At 30.3% G+C, this 26,600-nt stretch overlaps 1 long non-coding RNA gene across 1 annotated transcript in view; it reads left to right on the top strand.

The window, feature by feature from the left end:
- The window catches only part of LOC128093047 (uncharacterized), a 107,368-nt gene extending 81,639 nt beyond the window's left edge, over positions 1 to 25,729 (top strand). The window contains exon 5 of the long non-coding RNA XR_008212192.1: positions 25,715 to 25,729. This is a non-coding gene — a long non-coding RNA (uncharacterized LOC128093047). The remainder of the gene's footprint in view (positions 1 to 25,714) is intronic.
- Positions 25,730 to 26,600: the final 871 nt, after the last annotated feature.

The following is a 26,600-nucleotide window of genomic DNA, read 5'->3' on the forward strand; positions in this document are numbered from 1 at the left end:
TTCCACTAAAGTAAAGGAAAACGTTTGTCGTAGTGAAAAAGGTAAACACAAACTCGGAATCTGTCAAAATTGTGCTGTGCCATGTTTCAAAACAAAGTTTCCCGCAGTGGAATACCACCTTAAACTGTCAAATTTTGTTTACGTTTGCCACGCTACACGCTGACAATAAAAATTTACCCAATTTTAAGTTTCCGCTGAGTCCGCTTGTCTCTGGGTGCTGCCATAAATCACGCGCGAAATTTGGCCAGTCCGGTTCCGTGGCCGCCGTCGCTGTTCCGCGTGTGACACCCGGAAAAGGTCAAACGCACGCACAAAACCGGACCGGCCGGATTCAATGTTGCTGCCGTTACGTGACGCTGGTATTGGTGACATAAATAAAAACAATAATGAAAAAGCGAAAACGAAACATTCCAGCGATACTCAATGGGATGTTTCGCGACTGTTTGTGTGAGGCGCCTTCTTTTTTTTATTGAATTGATGACATAGAAAAATAACAACAAACAATAACAATAACAACATTGCGCTAGCGAATGTATCTTCTTCTTTTTTTTGCGCGGTCAATGTGCGCACTCATTGTTTGTTTCATTGATTTTGCGAATTAGAATGAATCGGAAGAATGCTTGGAGGGAGATTTGTTTCTGTTTTGTGCTGTCAATCTTCAATTACGCATGAATATTTTTGAATTGATTATTCGATTTGACGGATGATGACTTCATCGAGATTTTGTCTCTTCACAATTAGCCAAAATTTGATTGTTTTGCGTCATTAGGGATGACATAATAAGTTTGGATGTAAATAAATTAATAGGTTAGTAAAATTGACAGATGACGGTTGTTTTTAACACACTGACAACTGTCAAAACTGATATTTGACAGCTGTCACTGCTTTGTTTACCTTTTCATTTTAGTTTTCCATAAGATATTTATGGTGAAATTATAGATATTTCTGCAGAAGAAAAAGATCAAAGCGTGCCTTTAAACGTCAAACACAATAAATGACAGCTGCTATTGTTAGGCTTCCCTCGTTTGAGTGTACAAATCGCTTTATCATTTATTCCACTTTAGCGGACAACCATAAAAGGCACCACCACCAACTCCCGCCATCACCATCGGCGTTTTGTCCTTGGGAATCCTTACGATGGCGGTCGATTCGCTAAAAATATCTCTCCGCTTTTGTGTTCAGCGTGGCCATCAGCTGGAAGACAGTTTTTGCGCGAAGGGGAGAGGTATTTTTAGCCACGATGACGACAATTGGATTTCCAAAGTTGATTAATCGTTGACGTTTTCGAACATCTAGTTGGCAAAAATATAAAAACTTGTTTTAAATTAAAAATTCCTTTTGAAAAATATTTAAAATTATTTATTTTCTGACATTGCATCAAATTAGAAAAAAAAGTGAAATGAGTGTAAACAAGCTAATTATTCCTCATCTAGTCTGCGACGGATGTGACCTAGTTTACTCTCCTATCGCGGCATCATCGACGCAGTTGAACAAACTCTATCAATAGGGTCGCCCATTCACGCCGTCATCGTCGTCGTGACTAGCAAGTTTGTTGATCCCCTTTTGCACGAGAGCCTTTCTCTCAGGGTCGTCACAGTTGATGGCAAAAAAGACAAAAAAGACAAAAAAGACAAAAAAGACAAAAAAGACAAAAAAGACAAAAAAGACAAAAAAGACAAAAAAGACAAAAAAGACAAAAAAGACAAAAAAGACAAAAAAGACAAAAAAGACAAAAAAGACAAAAAAGACAAAAAAGACAAAAAAGACAAAAAAGACAAAAAAGACAAAAAAGACAAAAAAGACAAAAAAGACAAAAAAGACAAAAAAGACAAAAAAGACAAAAAAGACAAAAAAGACAAAAAAGACAAAAAAGACAAAAAAGACAAAAAAGACAAAAAAGACAAAAAAGACAAAAAAGACAAAAAAGACAAAAAAGACAAAAAAGACAAAAAAGACAAAAAAGACAAAAAAGACAAAAAAGACAAAAAAGACAAAAAAGACAAAAAAGACAAAAAAGACAAAAAAGACAAAAAAGACAAAAAAGACAAAAAAGACAAAAAAGACAAAAAAGACAAAAAAGACAAAAAAGACAAAAAAGACAAAAAAGACAACATAAGACAACAAAAGACAAAAAAGACAAAAAAGACAAAAAAGACAAAAAAGACAAAAAAGACAAAAAAGACAAAAAAGACAAAAAAGACAAAAAAGACAAAAAAGACAAAAAAGACAAAAAAAGACAAAAAAGACAAAAAAGACAAAAAAAAAAACAAAAAAGACAAAAAAGACAAAAAAGACAAAAAAGACAAAAAAAGACAAAAAAGACAAAAAAAAAAACAAAAAAGACAAAAAAGACAAAAAAAGACAAAAAAGACAAAAAAAGACAAAAAAGACAAAAAAGACAAAAAAGACAAAAAAGACAAAAAAGACAAAAAAGACAAAAAAGACAAAAAAAGACAAAAAAGACAAAAAAAAACAAAAAAGACAAAAAAAAAAAAAGACAAAAAAGACAAAAAAGACAAAAAAGACAAAAAATACAAAAAAGACAAACAAGACAAACAAGACCAAAAAATAATGCTGTGAATGTTTATAAATATTAGCTTTGAAAGTTTATCTTATCCAATGGCAGAGCTCTTGTGTGTTTTTATCGCAAAAATAACGCAAACACTCCAAATGCAATTGCTTCCAATCAACTTTCCCTTCCGATTCAATTGGAAATCCTTAATCCTCTACCTGCCAGAAGAACCTTCACCGCAATTTTGCGCCACCCGGAAGCGAAGCAACAAATTCCCTTATCCGCTTAAGGATTCCGCTATCTAAACAGTATCGCGTGTTATTTTTATTGAGCGAAAATCGTCCTCCTCTTCGTCGTAAGTTCTGCCCATCCCTCAAAGGCAGAAAGTAGACGACGAAGGGAGTGTTTACGACCTTCCGGAAGGGCCAATGCCAGTGCGGACAAATCGAAGAGTGAGGGGCACATAAGTCGGTTTATCGAAATTTGCACCTTGTTGGGCACGTGTCACGTTTTTTTTATTGTGGCTTCTTATTCTAGAACGCGAACAAGTTGTCAAATGTCAGATGACAGATTATGGCATCCGCCATTATGGCAACGCGTTCCTAACCTCACAAATTAGATCTGTTTTAGCGTGGAATCGTCAATTGTCAAAAGGGTGTAATGTTGAATGTAAACAAACATTTTATCCCGTTACCGATTACGACCGTTTGAAAACTTAATGCAGGTTTGCGGTAACAACGATTGAATTCCTTTCATCGATTGAAGAATACTTGCGAGTAGCGAAATTGATTATGATTGACAGGAGAAGATTGCGAAATGATATGGCGCCGTCGCGATGACGTCGTCCAACAAATTACAGTAGAGTCACCTTCGGAAAGGTTGAGGTTATGTCACGACCGTTCCGACTACCGTTTCCAAACCGCACTCTCCAAATCGTTTCTTTCTTCCGATTCAACAATCCCAAGCACACTCGTGCACGATGGTTGTTACCAGCGCGAAATCAAAAATCAATATCCAATGTTTATTTTTATAACTTTTGCGAGGCGGCGCTGCCGCCGGGTTGAGCCTCTTTGATTTGTTGTTATAGATATTGGTTGAACACCCCACACGTCTGTACAGGAAGAACGCGCAAGAAATTGATGCTGGCTTGCTGTTGTTTGCAAGCAAAACAAAGCGAACCTCATGTGTGGAGTGGGAAGTTTGACAGTTGTTGCACGGTAGAAGCTGCACGTAAAGTGCGCCTACTGCGATGGTTGGCGCGTTGCGCACTTTGCCAACTCTCTTTCGCTGTTTTGATTTTTGTTCAAGCGTTGCCGCGTTACCCTCTAGTTTCATTGCTTCAGTTTATCTATGACGGGTTTCGTACATATATTGAAACATTAATTTCCACGGATTGAGTAACGCGCTCTTGTCTTTCTACCCCTCAAGAAGTGATCAATGTGGCTTAGCCGCCATGATTATGTTTGTTATCGTTGCGGTATATTTCTTCACTATCCTCTCGAGACCCCCAGAGTTTCTAACGGCGGCTCCTTTCAACTCTTCAAGAGGAAATCATCTACACCGAAAAAAAAGAACAACCATCCTCGAGGTTCAAGTGCACGTCAAAACCTTGACCTTAGTCGTTCGCGAAGGTTCTCTCGGCACGACGTTCTCGCAGAGTCAGCAAACTAACCGTCCTGAGTCACCTTCAGAGCAGGACCTGAATCGACACGTTTTCAGGTACTGATGATGACGGTGATGATGATGCTGCGATGATGTTGCATCCGAAACCAGTTTCTTGGCACAGAGAGTTCGTGCAGCTGGACAAAAACAAAGAGTTGAGACGGGAACTGCTAGCAGGGTTGAGCAAAACCTTAAAACCTCACAAATTCTGAAATGCAAAAAAAGCAAAAATGCAGAAATACAAAAGTGTAAAAATACAAAAAAAACGAAAAAACTAAAATACTAAAATACTTAAATACTAAAAAGCGAAAAAAATAAAATACTAAAATACTAAAATACTAAAATACTAAAATACTAAAATACTAAAATACTAAAATACTAAAATACTAAAATACTAAAATACTAAAATACTAAAATACTAAAATACTAAAATACTAAAATACTTAAATACTAAAATACTTAAATACTAAAATACTAAAATACTAAAATACTAAAATACTAAAATACTAAAATACTAAAATACTAAAATACTAAAATACTAAAATACTAAAATACTAAAATACTAAAATACTAAAATACTAAAATACTAAAATACTAAAATACTAAAATACTAAAATACTAAAATACTAAAATACTAAAATACTAAAATACTAAAATACTAAAATACTAAAATACTAAAATACTAAAATACTAAAATACTAAAATACTAAAATACTAAAATACTAAAATACTAAAATACTAAAATACTAAAATACTAAAATACTAAAATACTAAAATACTTAAAAAATTACAAAAATTACAAAAATTACAAAAATTACAAAAATTACAAAAATTACAAAAATTACAAAAATTACAAAAATTACAAAAATTACAAAAATTACAAAAATTACAAAAATTACAAAAATTACAAAAATTACAAAAATTACAAAAATTACAAAAATTACAAAAATTACAAAAATTACAAAAATTACAAAAATTACAAAAATTACAAAAATTACAAAAATTAAAAAATTACAAAAATTACAAAAATTACAAAAATTACAAAAATTACAAAAATTACAAAAATTACAAAAATTACAAAAATTACAAAAATTACAAAAATTACAAAAATTACAAAGTTACAAAAATTACAAAAATTACAAAAATTAAAAAAATCACAAAAATTACAAAAATTACAAAAATTACAAAAATTACAAAAATTACAAAAATTACAAAAATTACAAAAAATTACAAAAATTACAAAAATTACAAAAATTACAAAAATTACAAAAATTACAAAAATTACAAAAATTACAAAAATTACAAAAATTACAAAAATTACAAAAATTACAAAAATTACAAAAATTACAAAAATTACAAAAATTACAAAAATTACAAAAATTACAAAAATTACAAAAATTACAAAAATTACAAAAATTACAAAAATTACAAAAATTACAAAAATTACAAAAATTACAAAAACTACAAAAATTACAAAAATTACAAAAATTACAAAAATTACAAAAATTACAAAAATTACAAAAATTACAAAAAATACAAAAATTACAAAAATTAAAAAAATTACAAAAATTACAAAAATTACAAAAATTACAAAAATTACAAAAATTACAAAAATTACAAAAATTACAAAAATTACAAAAATTACAAAAATTACAAAATTACAAAAATTACAAAAATTACAAAAATTAAAAATTACAAAAATTACAAAAATTACAAAAATTTCAAAAATTACAAAAATTACAAAATTTACAAAAATTACAAAAATTACAAAAATTACAAAAATTACAAAAATTACAAAAATTACAAAAATTACAAAAATTACAAAAATTACAAAAATTACAAAAATTACAAAAATTACAAAAATTACAAAAATTACAAAAATTACAAAAATTACAAAAATTACAAAAATTACAAAAAATACAAAAATTACAAAAATTACAAAAATTACAAAAATTACAAAAATTACAAAAATTACAAAAATTACAAAAATTACAAAAATTACAAAAATTACAAAAATTACAAAAATTACAAAAATTACAAAAATTACAAAAATTACAAAAATTACAAAAATTACAAAAATTACAAAAATTACAAAAATTACTAAAATTACAAAAATTACAAAAATTACAAAAATTACAAAAATTACAAAAATTACAAAAATTACAAAAAATACAAAAATTACAAAAATTACAAAAATTACAAAAATTACAAAAATTACAAAAATTACAAAAATTACAAAAATTACAAAAATTACAAAAATTACAAAAATTACAAAAATTACAAAAATTACAAAAATTACAAAAATTACAAAAATTACAAAAATTACAAAAATTACAAAAATTACTTAAATTACAAAAATTACAAAAAATACAAAAATTACAAAAATTACAAAAATTACAAAAATTACAAAAATTACAAAAATTACAAAAATTACAAAAATTACAAAAATTACAAAAATTACAAAAATTACAAAAATTACAAAAATTACAAAAAATACAAAAATTACAAAAATTACAAAAATTACAAAAATTACAAAAATTACAAAAATTACAAAAATTATAAAAATTACAAAAATTACAAAAATTACAAAAATTACAAAAATTACAAAAATTACAAAAATTACAAAAATTACAAAAATTACAAAAATTACAAAAATTACAAAAATTACAAAAATTACAAAAATTACAAAAATTACAAAAATTACAAAAATTACAAAAATTACAAAAATTACAAAAATTACAAAAATTACAAAAATTACAAAAATTACAAAAATTACAAAAATTACAAAAATTACAAAAATTACAAAAATTACAAAAATTACAAAAATTACAAAAATTACAAAAATTACAAAAATTACAAAAATTACAAAAATTACAAAAATTACAAAAATTACAAAAATTACAAAAATTACAAAAATTACAAAAATTACAAAAATTACAAAAATTACAAAAATTACAAAAATTACAAAAATTACAAAAATTACAAAAATTACAAAAATTACAAAAATTACAAAAATTACAAAAATTACAAAAATTACAAAAATTACAAAAATTACAAAAATTACAAAAATTACAAAAATTACAAAAATTTCAAAAATTACAAAAATTACAAAAATTACAAAAATTACAAAAATTACAAAAATTACAAAAATTACAAAAATTACAAAAATTACAAAAATTACAATAAATTGATTTGTGAAAATTTGTTCGTGAATTTAAGAGTGATTTATTTGTGAATTTGTAAGAACTTGTGAGAATTTGTGTGTAAATTTGTAAAAACCTGTGGGAATTTGTGTGTGAAATTGTAGAAACTTGAGTGTGAAATGTTTGATTGATTGTATGAGAACTTATGGAAATTTGTGTATAAATTTGTGCGAACTTATGGGAATTAGTGTCATAATTTGTGAGAACTTATGGGAATTTGTGTTTTAATTTATGAGAACTTGTGGAAATTTGTTGTTGAATTTGTGAGAACTTGTAGGAATTTGTGTGAATGTGTGAGAACTTGTGAGAATTTGTGAGTGAATTTGTGAGAACTTGTGTGTTATTTTTAAAGAACTTGTGGATTTTTTTTGTAATTTTATAAGAACTTGTAGGAGTTTGTGTGCGAATTTGTGTGCGAATTTGTGTGCGAATTTGTGGGAACTTGTGGAAATTTGTGTATAAATTAGTGAGAACTTATGGGAATTTGTGAGAACTTGTGGTAATTTGTTTGTGATTTTGTTAAAACTTGTAGGAATTTGTGTGTGAATGTGTGAGAACTTGTGAGAATTTGTGTGTGAATTTGTGAGAAATTGTGTGTGATTTTTCAAGAACTTGTGGATTTTTTTTGCGATTTTATAAGAACTTGTCGGAATTTGTGTGCGAATTTGTGGGAACTTGTGGAAATTTGTGTTTCAATTTATGAGAACTTGTGAAAATTTGTGTGTGAATTTGTGAGAACTTGTGGGAGTTTGTGTAATTTGTTAAAACTTGTTGGAATTTGTGTGTGAATTTGTGAGAACTTTGAGAAATTTGTGTATAAATTCGTGAGAACTTATGGGAATTTGTGTAATAATTTATGAGAACTTGTGGTAATTTGTGTGTGATTTTGTGAGAACATGTGAGAATTTGAAGAAAATTTGTGGGATTTTGTATAGATATACTTTTATCTCTCTAATTCCTTCCTCGCAAATAACCATACTTTCCATAACAAGAACAGGATCCCCGACACCACTCCGTCCTTTTTTCGCAGGGGTTACCTTTCAGTCGAAAATATCCAATCGATGGAACAACAACAACAACAACCTCAAACACGTTTCGCCTCTTACTATTCTTCGAATCCTCTTCTTCGCCATCGATTCAGTGAGTTTCCCGAAACTTGTTGCTTCCTTGCGGCGGGACAACCCGCGCAAATTCAGCTGTTTTCGTACTCTTCTACCCTCTGCCGTCTGGGCTGAGGGTGTTCGAGGTTGACGGACCCGGTTTCCACGGAGTCCACCAAGGGAGCGTTGACTTTGGTTCTCCTGTGGGAGCGCGTGGCGGGCACGTGGACGGTAGCCGACCTGAATTTGGTTACGGTTGGTTGGACTGCGAGAATGAGCGTTTTATCGTTTTATGAAGACGTTTGCCGTTGGGCTATTCATTTGAACTCGATCAATATCGATGGGGTGCGGTCTTTCGATGACCGCAGTGCTTCTAGATTGTTGGTGGAGCTCCCTGCTACGATTTGTGACCATGGGGACATCGAAAATGCTAACAGTTTGATCTACAGATGAGTTTGTGCCACAGCGGTCTACGAACTCAACTGGAACCAAACCGATGGTCCTTTTCGATGTCCCCATAGTCTCAAATCATTACAGGGACCTCCATCAAGGTTCTGAAAGTTTAGTGGACGTTCGCGGACCTTCCAACTCCGATATTGATCGAGTTCAACGAGGTAGCCCCGAGGTCCAAGCGCGCTACTTTCCCCATTTGAAAACTTTTCCCAGCGACGTTCCGCTTAACTCCACCCCGGCACGACCTTGTCACGATAAAAAAAAACAGGTGTGCAGACACCGCGCTAATTTACTAAGCTGCATCCGATCGTATCGTTCAATATTAGCTTATCGCCGCACGAGTAGCTAGCGTCTCTTCGTGTGTACTATTATTATTTACGCTATTTTGCCGTTATCACCACACCGAACCCATCATCGCCGTCGTCATTATCTTCGTTATACTAACTAAATAAAGATAAGGAGTTGTGACCGGCGAGGACGGCGTAGCAAAAAAACTGCTTAAAATGTGTGTTTACACTGACTTAAAGTCCACACGTCGCACCTAATTACCTACCTTGAATTCCTTAAAGTTTGGTGCACGGAAAAAAATCTATTTTTTGGCAATTAAAAATTTGAACCGTGATTTTTTACCAAAAAACACGCTGTAATTATGTTTAAAATTCACGGTGGGGCGTAACGCCCCTTCATTTATTCACGATTTCATGAACAAAAATTCACTCCACCAAGAAGCAAACTTTTTCCGTGCAATCCCACCTTAATTCGGAACTCCAAGCCCCATTCGTTATGACCATAAATGGGCATCCGATGACAACCCAAGCCTCAACGTGCCCGAGAGCGAAATTCACGGTGCGGCGAGAAACCCCGTCACGATCGTACGCTGAGGAGTGATTGACGTGCGCCGACTTCGCAGAGCGAGAAACCCATCGAACTTTCATCCAAGTCACGAGATGCAAGTGCAGGGGTGTACTTTTCCTGGGAACGAAAATGGCTTCCGCGTAACTTTGAAATCTTTCAAGTTGGGCTTTTTCGGTTGCAAATTTGGTCAACGTTACTTCAAGTGACGGTGGATCACAGCCTCAGGTGTTGTGATCACATGACCAATGGGTTTCGAGGGGTCTTTTGATTAATCATTTTTTGCTCACGCGATACTTTGGAATGCTTTTTTTGTTGGCCAAGTTCAACCCTCGGTCGCCATGTTTGTTTTTGATCTTTGGGGTGTAGTCCTACGTCAAATTTGATTTCATAACATTTTTGTATAATTTTTTCTAGGTTTTTTGGAATTTAAATTTACGCCCTTTTGAATTATTTTTCTTAGTAATAGTGACATTAAACGACAGTGGCGCCACTGTCAAATGCGGCTTTTTTCGGAACTACAAATGTCAAAATTAAATTCAAATTGATCGTTTTTAAACCAATTTAAGATGAACGAGGGTTACTCCAGCAGCAGGTTGGAATCACACGTTATGTCGAGCGTGATCAATCAGTGGAGAAAATTCAGCTTAGTTGTTCAGTCTGTAGAAGGGTAAAGAAAAGAAATGTGACAAAAAAACTGCTTCATTGGAAGTGAAAGATGTGACCAGTCTTAAATTTAACTAGTCGAAAAAAATTAAAATAGGTTAAAAAACTTTTTTTCAATATTTTAAATTGCAATTTATTAGTAAAATTTGTAAAAGAAACTAAATCTTTCAAATGTTTCAACTCTTGATATGATTCGCCGTATAAAAAAAAATACAAAAAAAAACAAAAAAGACAAAAAAGGCAAAAAAGACAAAAAAGACAAAAAAAGACAAAAAAGACAAAAAAGACAAAAAAGACAAAAAAGACAAAAAAGACAAAAAAGACAAAAAAGACAATAAAGACAAAAAAGACAAAAAAGACAAAAAAGACAAAAAAGACAAAAAAGACAAAAAAGACAAAAAAGACAAAAAAGACAAAAAAGACAAAAAAGACAAAAAAGACAAAAAAGACAAAAAGACAAAAAGACAAAAAGACAAAAAAGACAAAAAAGACAAAAAGACAAAAAAGACAAAAAAGACAAAAAAGACAAAAAAGACAAAAAAGACAAAAAAGACAAAAAAGACAAAAAAGACAAAAAAGACAAAAAAGACAAAAAAGACAAAAAAGACAAAAAAAGACAAAAAAGACAAAAAAGACAAAAAAGACAAAAAAGACAAAAAAGACAAAAAAGACAAAAAAGACAAAAAAGACAAAAAAGACAAAAAAGACAAAAAAGACAAAAAAGACAAAAAAGACAAAAAAAGACAAAAAAAGACAAAAAAGACAAAAAAGACAAAAAAGACAAAAAAGACAAAAAAGACAAAAAAGACAAAAAAGACAAAAAAGACAAAAAAGACAAAAAAGACAAAAAAGACAAAAAAGACAAAAAAGACAAAAAAGACAAAAAAGACAAAAAAGACAAAAAAGACAAAAAAGACAAAAAAAGACAAAAAAGACAAAAAAGACAAAAAAGACAAAAAAGACAAAAAGACAAAAAAGACAAAAAAGACAAAAAAGACAAAAAAGACAAAAAAGACAAAAAAGACAAAAAAGACAAAAAAGACAAAAAAGACAAAAAAGACAAAAAAGACAAAAAAGACAAAAAAGACAAAAAAGACAAAAAAGACAAAAAAGACAAAAAAGACAAAAAAGACAAAAAAGACAAAAAAGACAAAAAAGACAAAAAAGACAAAAAAGACAAAAAAGACAAAAAAGACAAAAAAGACAAAAAAGACAAAAAAGACAAAAAAGACAAAAAAGACAAAAAAGACAAAAAAGACAAAAAAGACAAAAAAGACAAAAAAGACAAAAAAGACAAAAAAGACAAAAAAGACAAAAAAGACAAAAAGACAAAAAGACAAAAAAGACAAAAAAGACAAAAAAGACAAAAAAGACAAAAAGACAAAAAAGACAAAAAAGACAAAAAAGACAAAAAAGACAAAAAAGACAAAAAAGACAAAAAAGACAAAAAAGACAAAAAAGACAAAAAAGACAAAAAAGACAAAAAAGACAAAAAAGACAAAAAAGACAAAAAAGACAAAAAAGACAAAAAAGACAAAAAAGACAAAAAAGACAAAAAAGACAAAAAGACAAAAAGACAAAAAAGACAAAAAAGACAAAAAAAAATAAAAAAGACAAAAAAGACAAAAAAGACAAAAAAGACAAAAAAGACAAAAAGACAAAAAGACAAAAAGACAAAAAAGACAAAAAAGACAAAAAGACAAAAAAGACAAAAAAGACAAAAAAGATAAAAAAGACAAAAAAGACAAAAAAAGACAAAAAAGACAAAAAAGACAAAAAAGACAAAAAAGACAAAAAAGACAAAAAAGACAAAAAAGACAAAAAAGACAAAAAAGACAAAAAAGACAAAAAAGACAAAAAAGACAAAAAAGACAAAAAAGACAAAAAAAAGACAAAAAAGACAAAAAAGACAAAAAGACAAAAAAGACAAAAAAGACAAAAAAGACAAAAAAGACAAAAAAGACAAAAAAGACAAAAAAGACAAAAAAGACAAAAAAGACAAAAAAGACAAAAAAGACAAAAAGACAAAAAAGACAAAAAAGACAAAAAAGACAAAAAAGACAAAAAAGACAAAAAAGACAAAAAAGACAAAAAAGACAAAAAAGACAAAAAAGACAAAAAAGACAAAAAAGACAAAAAAGACAAAAAAGACAAAAAAGACAAAAAAGACAAAAAAGACAAAAAAGACAAAAAAGACAAAAAAAGACAAAAAAGACAAAAAAGACAAAAAGACAAAAAAGACAAAAAAGACAAAAAAGACAAAAAAGACAAAAAAGACAAAAAGACAAAAAAGACAAAAAAGACAAAAAAGACAAAAAAGACAAAAAAGACAAAAAAGACAAAAAAGACAAAAAAGACAAAAAAGACAAAAAAGACAAAAAAGACAAAAAAGACAAAAAAGACAAAAAAGACAAAAAAGACAAAAAAGACAAAAAAGACAAAAAAGACAAAAAAGACAAAAAAGACAAAAAAGACAAAAAAGACAAAAAGACAAAAAAGACAAAAAAGACAAAAAAGACAAAAAAGACAAAAAAGACAAAAAAGACAAAAAAGACAAAAAAGACAAAAAAGACAAAAAAGACAAAAAAGACAAAAAAGACAAAAAAGACAAAAAAGACAAAAAAGACAAAAAAGACAAAAAAGACAAAAAAGACAAAAAAGACAAAAAAGACAAAAAGACAAAAAAGACAAAAAAGACAAAAAAGACAAAAAAGACAAAAAAGACAAAAAAGACAAAAAAGACAAAAAAGACAAAAAAAAAGACAAAAAAAGACAAAAAAGACAAAAAAGACAAAAAAGACAAAAAAAGACAAAAAAAGACAAAAAAGACAAAAAAGACAAAAAAGACAAAAAAGACAAAAAAGACAAAAAAGACAAAAAAGACAAAAAAGACAAAAAAGACAAAAAAGACAAAAAAGACAAAAAAGACAAAAAAGACAAAAAAGACAAAAAAGACAAAAAAGACAAAAAAGACAAAAAAGACAAAAAAGACAAAAAAGACAAAAAAGACAAAAAAGACAAAAAAGACAAAAAAGACAAAAAAGACAAAAAAGACAAAAAAGACAAAAAAGACAAAAAAGACAAAAAAGACAAAAAAGACAAAAAAGACAAAAAAGACAAAAAAGACAAAAAAGACAAAAAAGACAAAAAAGACAAAAAAAGACAAAAAAGACAAAAAAGACAAAAAAGACAAAAAAGACAAAAAAGACAAAAAAGACAAAAAAGACAAAAAAGACAAAAAAGACAAAAAAGACAAAAAAGACAAAAAAGACAAAAAAGACAAAAAAGACAAAAAAGACAAAAAAGACAAAAAAGACAAAAAAGACAAAAAAGACAAAAAAGACAAAAAAGACAAAAAAGACAAAAAAGACAAAAAAGACAAAAAAGACAAAAAAGACAAAAAAAAGACAAAAAAAAAGACAAAAAAAGACAAAAAAGACAAAAAAGACAAAAAAGACAAAAAAGACAAAAAAGACAAAAAAGACAAAAAAGACAAAAAAGACAAAAAAGACAAAAAAGACAAAAAAGACAAAAAAGACAAAAAAGACAAAAAAGACAAAAAAGACAAAAAAGACAAAAAAGACAAAAAAGACAAAAAAGACAAAAAAGACAAAAAAGACAAAAAAGACAAAAAAGACAAAAAAAGACAAAAAAGACAAAAAAGACAAAAAAGACAAAAAAGACAAAAAAGAAAAAAAATGTATGAAAATTGCTTTTAAAAAAATAGAAAATTTCTTAACCGTTTAACAGTGAAAGTTATATTGTCAAATCTAAGCCACACTGAAAAAAAGCAACACGGATCTAATGTGGATCAGGTCACGTTTCCCATTGTTTCCCCAAAGTTTAAAAAAAAAGAGTTCCATGAAACCCCGCCGTCAAAACACACGTAACACGTGCAATACAATCCCCATTTTACTTCACGTGAGTAAACCGCGCCACAGTTGGATAAATCTCGCTTTTTTCCAGCGCTTTAAATGGTCCAGCCGGCCAAACAAGTTCACCTAATTGAATGCGGCTTCCGGCTAGTACTACTGATTTCAGTTGCTCTCAACGGGGAATTCAGCTTGTTTAGGGGAAGTTGACTAGCGTTTGGCAGTGATTTGATGTAATGAGGGGAAGAGTCTGATTCAGAAAAGAATTTTGAAGGAAATTTTTAAGAACACTCAACTCAACTCAACTCAACTCAACTCAACTCAACTCAACTCAACTCAACTCAACTCAACTCAACTCAACTCAACTCAACTCAACTCAACTCAACTCAACTCTGGTTCCAAAAATTGACAGTCACTCCCTATCCCACCACTGTTTACGTCTGTGCTTCGTCTGTTTATGTTGTGATGCGCTCCACACAAATACACGAAAATTCATTTTCGAAAAACCGGCTGACGTCCAGAAGCCTCTTGGAGCAGGTCTGGCCGATATCGATTTTGGGGCTGCCCTCCTCCGATTCCCATGCAAAATAATCGAACCCTAATTGGCTTAAATGTGGGTTACAACGCGGTGTGTGAGTACGAGCATTTTTCGTGTATCGTGCTCTGTATGTGGATATAGTGCTGATATAGTGCCACTGTAAAGCTATATCAAAGCCAAAATGAGTAGGGGAAGGGGGAAAATTGCAACGTCTGACCTTGACTAGATTACATTGATTTATTTCGAACGTGTGTGTGTGAGAGTGTAGTTGAAGTTCTGGATTTCATGGCCTGCTTGGTTTTTTTTCGTGTGAGCTTTATTTTAAGCCATGACTTTGTAGTTCAACGCGAATAATGAGGCGGTCACGATGTGCCTGATTGATTTCGCGTGTGCAAGTTTCACGTGTTTTGTTTTTGCAGGTGTTTTTGTTCAGCGTGTCAGAGTGTGTGTGTAAATCGCTAATGGAAATTGGATGGGATTTGAAATTGGCTGGTTTCACACGATTTCAGCTGACCTTGCGATTAACTTTAACTGGTACGCAACAATTAGTTTTGAGTTTGAATTTTGCAATTTGTTTTCAACCTACGCAGAAATGCGTTTGAGGCCAAACGTCAGATTTTGGGTAATTCCACTCAGATCTGGGTAAACTTTAATCAATTTTTTGTTGGTTATGAGTGAAATTTACCAAAATTTGGGTTTAAACTTATTTCAGATTTTTGAAGTATTTAAAAAAAAAAACAACAAACAAGCTTTTGTTTGCAATCTTCAAACAAATTTTCATAAATTGCAATGAAAGTGAAACGACAAACAATCAAACAAATTGAGCGGCAAAACGAGTCGGAGTCAATTCACTTTAATCATAATTCACCACAAGATGCTACTGCAGGCGTATGATTGCGCACGATATTAGTAATAAACCTCTCCAAAACGAGCCCTATCATAGGCCCCACAATTGCACACAATTACACTATCGTGAAATAATGGCGGAAAGCTTCGCCTTGAAGAGAGAAAGAAAAAAAGCTTTGGAAAGAAATCAGGGAGTAAAAACACACCTCAGGAAGTGAAGGAAGTGTAGACAAAAAAGAAAAGATTGAGGAAAGTTCAGGCAATCAGAGAGCAATCAACATTAGGTGTAGGCATGATGGAGCATTGACATGCGGTCTGGACAGTGAAATGAAAAGGTAGAATATTTTTTCACATTCAAAAAAACTTAGTTTGACGAAATTTAAAAAGAAACTTCAAACATCTTTTTCTGTTAGAGTGACCAACTGACCTGACTGACCTGACTGACCTGACTGACCTAACTGACCTGACTGACCTGACTGACCTGACTGACCTGACTGACCTGACTGACCTGACTGACCTAACTGACCTGACTGACCTGACTGACCTGACTGACCTGACTGACCTGACTGACCTGACTGACCTGACTGACCTGACTGACCTGACTGGCCTGACTGACCTGACTGACCTGACTGACCTGACTGACCTGACTGACCTGACTGACCTGACTGACCTGACTGACCTGACTGACCTGACTGACCTGACTGACCTGACTGACCTGACTGACCTGACTGACCTGACTGACCTGACTGACTGAATTACAAAATTGCAAAAAAATTGCAAAAATTGCAAAAATGCCAAAAATTGCTAAAATTGCTAAAATTGCTAAAATTGCTAAAATTGCTAAAATTGCTAAAATTGCTAAAATTGCTAAAATTGCTAAAATTGTTAAAATTGCTAAAATTGCTAAAATTGCTCAAATTGCTAAAATTGCTGAAATTGCAACAATTGCTAAAGTTGCTAAAATTGCTAAAATTTCTAAATTGCTAAATTTGCTAAATTTGCTAAAAATGCTCAAATTGCTAAAATTGCTAAAATTGCTGAAATTTCTAAAATTGCAAAAATTGCTAATATTGCAAAGCGGCAAAAATTGCAACAATTGCAAAAATTGCAAAAATTGCAAAAATTGCAAAAATTGCAAAAATTGCAAAAATTGCAAAAATTCCAAAAATTGCCAAAAATTGCAAAAAATGCAAAAAATGCAAAAATTGCAAAAAATTCAAAATTGCAAAAATTGCAAAAATTGCAAAAAATTCAAAAATGCCAAAAATTTCTAAAATTACTTAAAATGCTAAAATTGCTGAAATTTGTTAAATTGCAAAAAATGCTTGAATTGCTAAAATTGCTGAAATTGCTGAAATTGCTAAAATTGCTAAAATTGCTTAAATGGTTAAAATTGCTAAAATTGCTTAAATGGCTAAAATTGCTGAAATTTCAGAAATTGCATAAATTGCAAAAATGCAAATAAAATGCAAAAATTGCAAAAAAATGCAAATAAAATGCAAAAATTGCTAAAATTGCAAAAAATTCCAAAAATTGCTTAAATTGCTTCAAATTGCAAAAATTTCTAAAATTACTTAAATTGCTTAAATTGCTAAAATGGCTTAATGTACCAAAATTGCAAAAAATGCTGAAATTTCTAAAATTGCTCAAATTTTATCAAAATTGCTAAAATTGCTAAAATTGCTAAAATTGCTGAAATTGCTAAAATTGCAAAAAAAATTCTAAAATTGCTAAAATTGCTAAAATTTCAAAAATTGCAAAAAAATGGAAAAATTACAAAAAAGGAAAAATTGCAAAAACTGCAAAAATTGCAAAAATTGCAAAAATTGCAAAAATTGCAAAAATTGCAAAAATTGCAAAAATTGCTAAAAATGCAAAAATGCAAAAATTGCAAAAATTGCAAAAATTGCAAAAAATACAAAAATTTCAAAAATTGCAAAAATTGTAAAAATTGCAAAAATTGCAAAAAATGCAAAAAATGCAAAAAATGCAAAAAATGCAAAAAATGCAAAAAATGCTAAAATTGCTAAAATTACAAAAATTTCTAAAATTGCTAAAATTGCTAAAATTTTTGAAATTGCTTAAATTGCAAAAAATGCTCAAATTGCTAAAATTGCTATAATTGATAAACTTGCTTTTTGTTAAAATTGCTAAAACAGCTGACATTTCTGAAATTGCTTAAATTGCAAAAAATGCTGGATATTAAACTTGCTAAAATTGCTAAAACTGATAAATTGCTATAATTGCTAAACTTGCTTTTTGCTAAAATTGCTAAAATTGCAGAAATTGAAAAAAATGCGAAAATTGCAAAAAATGCAAAAAATGCGAATATTGCAAAAGTTGCAAAAATTTCCAAAATTGCTAAAATGGCAAAATATTCTAATATTTGTAAAATTGCTCAAATTTTTAAAATTGCTAAAATAGCAAAAATTGTAAAAAAAAACAAAAAATGCAAAGCTTACAAGCAAAAAATGCTAAAATAGCTGAAACGGCTTAAACTTTTAAAATTGCTAAAATTGCAAAATTGCAAAAAATGCTAAAATTTCTAAAATTGCTAAAACTGCTCAAAATTGCTTAAATTGCAAAAATGTCTAAAATTGCTTTAAGTGCTAAAATTGCTAAAATGGCTAAAAGTATTTAATATTGCAGAATTTTTTAAAATTGCTAAAATTTTATCAAAATTGCAAAAATTGCTCAAAATTGCTAAAATAGCAAAAAAAAATGCTAAAATTGGTAAAATTTCTAATATTGCAAAAATTGCAAAAAAAAAAATGCAAAACATGCTAAAATTGCTGAAATGGCTTAAATATCTAGAATGACCTAAATTGTTAAAATTGAAAAAATCGATGAAATTGCAAAAATTAAAAAAAATTGCTAAAATTTCAAAAATTCCTAAAATTGCAAAATATTCTAAAATTGATAAAATGGCTAAAATTATCAAAATTGCTAAAATTGCTACAATTGTTAATATATCAAACTCAAGCGTCAAACTCAAACAGCTGTTCAACAAGCTATGTTTTGCATAACAACTAAACGCAACTCATTGTGGTCAGCCGTACTTATGTTGTCCACCAAAGATCGCTCAACATGTTGTTAAGAGGTCGATTTTGGGTACTTGCTACCATTGTTGACACCGCTGTTTAGGCTTTGAGTAGCTTTCGTTGCAACCAAAGTTGCGTAGAAATCAGTGATTTGAGGTGTGACAAACAAAGAGTCATTCACCGAAATGATTAACATATCCACTCGAAGCTGTGCTTGGACTAACTAACTTAAGTTATGGCGAAATCAACTTAGTTTGCAGAAATTTCTATTGTTTACAAATTCCAGATGGAATAACAAGCTTGAAAGGTGTGGCTCAAATGCACTTTTAAACCTTCACCAAACCTTATAGCGCTCCAACTCATTGCTTATTCCGACCAAGTGATCAATACCGAAGCGTCAAAAAATTATGAATGATCATAATTTCACTTTACGGTACAACCCCACTGGTTTGACAGCGATTGACAGCTGTCAAAGCGATTTTCATCTTGTTTGTTTTGATTTTCTCAACAAAGTTTGACAGTTGTCAAATTTGCGTTGATGTCAGACTAGCGGGGTTCTACTGTACTATGCTCGAGCTGTCATTATTGATGTCGTCGGCGGTCGTTGCTGGAATCGCTGATTTGTGTGTCAGACGTGGAGTACGTTTTCCGTTCCGACATTTGGTCTAGCAATTGGTCGCAGTTGGCGTTGTTGTTGTTGTTGCGGAGTGGAGTTCAAATGGAATGCATAATGAAGGGAACCAAGTGGTTACGCGTTGCGTTTGACGTTTTCGGGTGAAATCGTGTTGCAATGTTGATATGTTGATTGTTTTTAAAAACATAACCTAAAAATTATTTCAGGCATTTTAAAGCAGTTTGATTTTTATCGGTTGGTAATGGTTATGGTATTTCCTTATAATTCAAAATTTCCCGTTGTAAACACTTGAGAAACTCACTAATCCGATAACCTTTCGCATTTCACACCGTTAAACATCTCCTCCAGTTGACGAATCACCACCGCCACACACTTACGTCGCTTAAGTGTCAGTCACCACCGCCACCTGGAAATTATGTCATTGCCGTTGGCCGACTCTCATTCACGTGTGAGCATTTTTTTTTGCCTTCTCCAGTACCGTGTCAACCCCTTGTAATGCACCTTCTTTGGATTTGCGCATTTTTTATGCCCATTTCCTTAAGAAAAAGAAAACAACAACAACAAACCAAAGTAGCCCATGCGCGTACTCCCGGGCCCGGTGCCGTATGAAAATTGGCTTTGGTTGGCGCTTACGTCACTTTTGGTCGGGGCACTTGAGATTCCCTTTTCGCAGGGTGCGGGTAAAGAAGTGCATCAAGTGACGTTGGTCACCCGGCCTACTACCCCCCCTTTTGGAATGCATTCGCCGTCGCCATAACTTGGTTATGTAAACATTTTCAAGTGGTTTCCAATCTTCTTGGCGCATTCCTGTCAAAGTACACGTCAAATAGGATTTATTTACATTGCAACTGTGATGGAAGATTTTTTTTTTGTTTACAAATCGACATCTTTGTATCGGCATTGTATCGCTTGAACTGTCATTACTGCTATCACGCACACTATCAAACAAAAATCAAAACAAACATCAACAAGTATGTGTGAGTCAAACTAAAAAGGTTTCCCGGTACTTCCCAAGCTTTGAACTTTGACGACCCGCCGAAACGCCGCAAGTGACGTTTGTCCCCATTCTCAGCGACTTCAATGTGACATTTCATCGCGCGCCTACCGCGATGAGAGCGACGTTTACGAAAATTGAATTTTCGCTCGTTTGGTTCAATTTCCGTCCTCCGGTTGATGCTCATTAGGCTGGAATGCTTCCGATGGGCTTCGGCGGATGGCAAATGCAATTGACTGCAATTTGACTACATAAGCGGAGGAGGTTGTGCAATGTGGGACGATCGTCGACGCCGACTACGATGAGGATGGGTTGAGCCACGCATAGCGAAAGTGATTAAAATTATTAAGTTATTACTCAATTATTGGGTTAATGTTGCGCGTCAAATGTGGGTAAAGCCACTGATGCGTAACTTTGATGGTAAATTTTGCACATATGCACTGATTGTTTCGTTTACTTTTAGTTTATTTTTGAGACATAGAGCAATTATCTCAAGAATGAGCAAGTTTTGTTTGAAAATGTTATGTTTGTTTTTTTTTTATTTCGACGAAACTTTGTCCATACAATCCCGACGTCAAAAGAAGCAATTTTGCATCATTGGTTCTTTCATACACTTACATAACAAATTCCTTTATTTAAGAATTTTGCATCCTTTCCTTATTTAGTTATTGGGTTTTTCAATTTACTTAGAAAGGAAAGTAGGCAAAATTCCTTGAATATAGGATTTTTTTACTTTATTTTTATTTCAGTGTACAAATCTCCATATTTTTTTTCCACACCCTAGCGCAGCCAATCTTTCGTAGGGATCCTGGAGAAATCCTTAGGTTAAATTATGCCTCCAAACAATTTTGGGAATTGTCCATACAAAAAGGCTTTTAATACACAATTCCAGCACCCGGAATCTTAATCTTAAGCAAAAAACTGAACTGTGCAAAATATTTTGGTATTTTGTAAGTTATGGCAAAGATGGTCAGAATTAATTTGGCAGCGTTGCCAATTTTAGAGAAAAAAAAACTATGATTTTTGTAAAACGTTGAATAAGGTCATGATATTTTTTAACTTTATTTTTCGATTTTAAATCAAATTTGCAATCGAAAAGTACAGACAATTTTATATAGTGCCCCAATTTTAAGTTACAACCATTAAAATCTGCTTTTTTTTCGAAAAGATTAGGAAAATTCCCTTTAATTTTGGAACAAAAACTGCTGAAATAAAAAATCCAAATAATTTGCTCAAACTTGAGAGTATTAAAACATTGATTTTGTTTGTGATTGGGCTTGGGCGGAAATGTTCCGGAATGAAAACACACGCGCGCTATTTCTTTAAAACTAAAAAACTTTATTGCGTCTTTCTCGCACAAACTCGTGGACTGTAATGCTGCTCGTCGTTGTTGCTGCGCGCTGAGCGCGCGCTTTTTTCTCTCTCCCTTTCTCGTCGTTTCTGCTCTCCACAACTCTCCGCTAACGGCGCGCGTTTCTCGAGGGGTTCATCGATGCGTTTGGCTGGGCGATCATAGTAGGCTTGGGGTTGGACACTGCGCAAACTTTTCACTTTTCTTTCAAACGTCAACTTCTTCGGTTCAGGACCGAACAGATTTCTTATGTCTGAAAAAGCATTTTGCACGGATGAATTTGAAAAATTAAAAAAATCCAAGAATAGAGAGTTTCAAACTTAAAAAATTTAAAAACTACCGAAAATTTTAGAAATTTTTAATTTTTTTTTTAAATTTGAAGGCTGTACATTTTTAAATTTGAAAATCTTCTCAAATTTTAAATTACACGTAGCGTAAAAGTTATGGAAAAGTTTTATTTTAATTAAATAAAAAAAAATTATACGATTATCAAAAAAATATACAAATCAGGGAATAACAAAATTAGGAATTCAAAAATTCAACAATAATGCGATAATGTTAAAATTAAAATTCGCAAATTTAAAAGAATCAAAAACAAAAAAAAATACAGAATTCAAAAACTAGAAAATAAAAATTCGGAAATCATAAATCATAAAATTCTGAAATAAAATTAATTTAAAAGTCAACTCATTTATCTTTTTTTAAGCCATGCATTTTTAAACATTGAAAATTTTTAAATTTCAAGCCAAAATTTTTTAAAGATTTAAAGGCTTTAACATTTTTTTTTAAAATTTTTGGATTAAAAAAAATCAAAATGCCTAAGATTCAATACATTATTACGAAATTTCAGAAATTCATAAATTTCAACGTAAAAAATTCGAAAATTAAATTATTAAAAAAATATATTCAAAAAAATAAAGTTCATAAATTCAATGATTTTGAAATAACAATATTCGTCAATTTCGATTGCAAGTTCAGCTTTACACTTACGTTAAAATTTAGTTATAAGATCACACAAATTATTGAAACATAAAAATTAACGAAACTAAATTATAAATTCAAAAATTGTGAACTAAACAATTTAAAACTTTGAAAATTTCAAAATCTAAAAATTCAAAGATTCGTGAATTTTAAAATTCAAGAATTCAAAATTTCAGAAATTCAAAAATTGCTAATTCAGCTTTATACTTACGTTAAAATTTGGTTAAGATCACAAATATTCTCGATGAATAAAAATAAACCATAATAAATTATAAATTTGAAAATTTCAAGAATTAGCTGAATTAACTGAAAAATTTTAAACTATGAACATTTGTAAATTAAATTATTCAAAAATTCTTGAATTTGAAATGCTCGAAAAATTCGACAAATCTAAAATTTTATAATGCAGTCCAAACTAGATTATTCCAAGGCCTTGGCAAAATTTCACTTCGGATAATCAAAACACAAATTCTTTTTTTCGTTGTCTTATATTCGATTGTTGAGCTTATGCATGACCCCTAAACTAGTCTAAAGTGATTTAGAATTTATAAATCAAAATTGGCGGCCAAAAAGGCGGTGAAGAAATATTGAAAAAATACATGGTAATCAACCATTCAAATTTAATTAAAATAAAGTTGCTAAACTCCAATTGAATATTAAAAGTAACAAATTTGAAAAATACGATTTTTTTTCTTCGTGATTCGATTATCTGAAGTCCCACACAAACCTTCGGATAATCAATACTTCGGATAATCGAGGTTTCGGATAATCGAGTCTGGACAAAAATTCGAAAAAAATTACAATTCAGCTTTACATTTTCATAAAAAAATAGTTTAGATCACAAAAATGCTCGAAACAGAAAAATAAACTATGAATAATTCAAAATAACTAAATTTCAAATATTGAGAAAAATATCAAAATTTTGATTTGAAATTTTGAATATGAAAAGATATTTCAAATCGTGAATTTAAAAATTAAAACAAATTCAATATTTTAAAAATTGAAGAATATTCAAACCGGAAAATTATTATATTAAAAAAACTCTGAAAATTTTTAAATACTTGAATCTAAAATAAAAAATCTCTGTTTTGAAAATTTCAAATTCAGCTTTACATTTACATTAAAAATTTAGTTCAGATCACAAAAATTATTGTAATATAAAAATAAACTATGATAATTAAAAATGTCTAAATCAATAAAAAAATTAAGGAAATTGGATACCGGATAGTTTGAAACATTGAAAATCAGATAATTTGATAGTACGAAAATTGGAAAATTGCAAATTCAACTTTAAATTCACATAAAAAATCAATAAATAAAATCACAAAAATTAATTTAAAAAAAAATAAACTAAAAAAAAATCAAAAATTCGCAAACTAGAACACTCGAAATTGGTAAATCCAAAAAGTCGTAAATCTGTAAATTTTTACAACGAAGTTGACTTTATAGCTGTCGGCCACCATTGCTAGTACCAACCACTAGTGTCTTCCTTTTTATCTACAAGGACTTCGCCGCCCTGGGCTCCTAAGTGTATGAAAGTATGGCACGGAGCGACGGCGCCGAATACCCATATTTACACAAAGAATTTTAGAGCGCCCGCCGCGGGATTCGAACCGGCGACCTCTGGATTGTGAGTCCAGTGCGCGGTCCGATTGATCCACACGGGCGGGACATTTTAGTATTTTACAGGCTGTTTTATTTTTCTAAAACTATGCATCTCTATTAATATCTCTATTCTCATCGAGAATAAGCTAATAAACAAAGATAATGTTATTGTTATAAATCGAAATCTTTTTAAAATTTCCGTGAAAGAAAACTAAATTAAACTTCGCGACCTATTCGGTGACCTAAAATTGAAAACTATCCAACCACTTCATCACAAATCGCAATGTTTCCCCCCAACATTCATTCATTGTTTCATTGAGAGACATTCCAGGAGGGGGGAAAAAAGCCAGGAAGGGTGCCAATCAAAACTCTGGCCCCTTGAAAGTAACTACCGGTCACCGTCCATAGCCGGTTTGAACCACGCGTAAAAAGGGGTTAAATAGCAAATAAAAATGTTGGCATTCGCGACTGGGAAAGAGTTACGGAAGGGGGGGAGAATTGTGACGCCATGGTTTCACAATCATTGAAGTACAGTGGAAGTTTGATGGTTTGACAGCTTTTTGAGATTGTCAAAAAAAAAAAAAAAGAATTATTGAGAATCATTTGTTTGACAGTTCTCTGGCAACAATATTTCAAAAGGGTCTAATTTCCAATGTAAACAAACGTTTAACAAAAATTTCTTATAACTTGAGTAAGTGTCAAACCACCGAAGTTCAACTGTACTTTACAATTTCAAGAGGAAGTCCGCAGAAAAAGAGCGCGTGCCGCGCGCCGTCCACGTTGCGGTCAAACTAGTCAGAAGTGGAAAAAGAAAGACAAAACAACAACAAAAAGTCTCACACACGCGGAAATGGAAGTGAAATGTTTTGTTTTTGTGTCCAATTGCAATTGTCGTTTTTGTCACACACTCACAAACACACGTGGTTGGGTTAACGAGCTTTGGTCGCTGAAAATTACCAAATTTTTCGTTAGTGAAGCTGCGCAGCAGCGCCACCACCGTGAAAAAGTGGAACTAAAACTTTTTATTTTGGGTCGTTAAAATGACCATTACAGTGGTCACATTTCACTTTTCTTCGCGTTTTGCAACTGTTTTGCGGGTAGTTTAGTACGAAGTGTGACGACAAATTGAGTTTGCCGGATTGATTGCGTAACGTTTAATTTTTAATGGGGGCCTTGTAAAACTTTACTTTATAACTTGGCAACGATGGTTGTTGCTTTTTAAAAAGGGACGTGCCCCATAATTGCTGGTGGCTTTTGCATTGGCTAATTGGAGCAATTGCAGGTTTGACTAACTTACAGCAATCGTAAATTTCACACTCTTGGAAGAAGCCTAGAAACCCATTGCGCATGGGATCGTTAAAAAGACAGTAAATAATTTTATTCTTCTCTCTTTTTTCTTTTCAGGTAAGTTTGGAATGAGCTGTTTTGGATATTAAATGATTTAATTTCACTTTTATTCAGGTATGCATATTTTTTTACTAAAAACTAAAATACTTTGAAAATTAAAATACTTTGAAAATTAAAATACTTTGAAAATTAAAATACTTTGAAAATTAAAATACTTTGAAAATTAAAATTCTTTAAAAACTTAAAATACTTTAAAAACTAAAATAATAAAATACTAAAATACTAAAATACTAAAATACTAAAATACTAAAATACTAAAATACTAAAATACTAAAATACTAAAATACTAAAATACTAAAATACTAAAATACTAAAATACTAAAATACTAAAATACTAAAATACTAAAATACTAAAATACTAAAATACTAAAATACTTTGAAAATTAAAATACTTTGAAAATTAAAATTCTTTAAAAACTTAAAATACTTTAAAAACTAAAATAATAAAATACTAAAATACTAAAATACTAAAATACTAAAATACTAAAATACTAAAATACTAAAATACTAAAATACTAAAATACTAAAATACTAAAATACTAAAATACTAAAATACTAAAATACTAAAATACTAAAATACTAAAATACTAAAATACTAAAATACTAAAATACTAAAATACTAAAATACTAAAATACTAAAATACTAAAATACTAAAATACTAAAATACTAAAATACTAAAATACTAAAATACTAAAATACTAAAATACTAAAATACTAAAATACTAAAATACTAAAATACTAAAATACTAAAATACTAAAATACTAAAATACTAAAATACTAAAATACTAAAATACTAAAATACTAAAATACTAAAATACTAAAATACTAAAATACTAAAATACTAAAATACTAAAATACTAAAATACTAAAATACTAAAATA

This window comes from Culex pipiens, chromosome 1 (genome assembly GCF_016801865.2).
Source record: "Culex pipiens pallens isolate TS chromosome 1, TS_CPP_V2, whole genome shotgun sequence".
In the NCBI taxonomy this organism is placed as follows: Eukaryota; Metazoa; Arthropoda; class Insecta; order Diptera; family Culicidae; genus Culex; species Culex pipiens.